Genomic DNA, 1,777 nt, shown 5'->3' with positions numbered 1-1,777 from the left:
TAGCATCCCTCAGTGACCAGCACTTGGACCAACACTGTTAAACGTCTTTATTCTCCCTCTCTATGATGTGACGAGTGCACTTTCAGCTTCTCTGTGGATGATGCATAGTTGTGAAGAACCCTTGAACAACCTCGCCTGGTTAACCCTGCCTGGAGCAGGACAGTGAGACAAGTGAGACAAGGGCTCTCTTCAAACCTGAAGTTATTCTGCGATTCAATGAATCTTTCCCTTGGAGAGGATTTTGAAGGCAGAATAGGCAGAGGAAGAATAAAAAGAATAAAAGACAGAAAAGGAGTTCTAAATGTTGTCAACAAAAATACAGCAGTTCCTCTGAAGAGTGTTTTTCAACTCAAATCTCTAGTCGGGAATATATTTGATAAATTTGATAAAACAAGTATACTTTTATCTGATCGGGTCCTGGGCCATAAAAAAGGTGATGGATAGTTATGGTATTATGAGTTCAGTTGTGTCTCAGACACTCATAACCCAGTCAGAATCCTGTGGCTGTGAAGGGGACAGTGAGGCCAGTTTTGTCTCTGGAGGTGACAACCCAGCAGCAGGGACATGGTTGGGAAAGAACCTCAGCCTAAGTATGACAAATCCTACCCAGGAAGAGATCTTGGAGACAGGTTGTCACATCCATCCCACCTGAGAACATGACAGGACAGCAGCAGGGACATGGTCATGTGTATGAGAGAAGCTGAAAGGCCAGGAGCACTCATGGGATTTAGGAGGTCATGGTGAGATTACTTCTCTCTGGTCAAGTGCAAGACGACTGGAAGAATAACAGGTTGGGATCTCTGCTTGATGGGCAGTTTCTAAGGTGGTAAAGCTTCCAAAGTAGTGGGAAAAAGCAGCAGAGAAAAAAAACTAAAGCCACGAAGTGCAGATGGGGAAGTAGAGACTGGTTATCAGGAAGAAAAAATGTCACTGTAAGAGCAGTGCTGTGGAGCAAGAGGTGACCCAGAGGGAGCTGGATCAGCCCATGGTTTGTGTGCCAAAGAGCAGCCAGTGAGGGTGCAGACACAGCAGTGAAGGTGCAGAAATGCTGGGCTGAGAGCAGGTGGGGAAGCGAGATGGGTGTCTGCAGCCTGCAGGGAAAGAGGGGCAGGGGTAGCACCGTGTAGAACAGCCTGTGGTGGAGACGACAAAGGACACTGGTGAGGCTGGAAAGGACCCACAGAACCCAGGTCTGTGTCCCCTTGGCCATGGCAGTTGTCTCTGCAAAAAAGTCTAAGAGAAGACATGTTGTCCTCATGGCACTGGGGCCTCGGTGCCTCCTTGCAGCCCCATGGAGAAGCTGGAAGTTGTTGTCCCAGTGTTGTCCTTCCCTGGGCCTTGCACACCCACATCCCACGGTCCCAGGAAGAGCCCTGAGCTGTGTGTTTACATCTCATCTGTACAATGAAAACATGGACTTTTGACCTAGTGTTTCATAGAATCTTAGAATGTCCTGAGTTGGAAGGACCCACAAGGATCATGGAGTCCAACTCCTGTCCCTGCACAGGACACCCCACAGGTCACCCCATGTGTCTGAGGACGTTGTCCAGTCTCTTCTTGAACACTGTCAGGTTGGGGCCGTGACACCTCCCTGTGGAGCCTGTTCAGTGTCCAGCACCTCTCAGGGAAGAACCTTTCCCTCATGTCCAACCTGACCCTCCCGTGGCACATCTTCTCGTCATTGAGTGGAGCAGGAATTTCAAGGATGTTTGAGGAGGTGCCTTTAAGATTTCACAAGTCTATGTTCTATAAAGACAGAGGTTCAACTTGTGAAGCA

The sequence above is a fragment of the Columba livia genome, unplaced genomic scaffold (genome assembly GCF_036013475.1).
Source record: "Columba livia isolate bColLiv1 breed racing homer unplaced genomic scaffold, bColLiv1.pat.W.v2 Scaffold_132, whole genome shotgun sequence".
NCBI classification, from domain to species: domain Eukaryota; kingdom Metazoa; phylum Chordata; class Aves; order Columbiformes; family Columbidae; genus Columba; species Columba livia.
Note: the sequence above shows the minus strand (reverse complement) of the source record.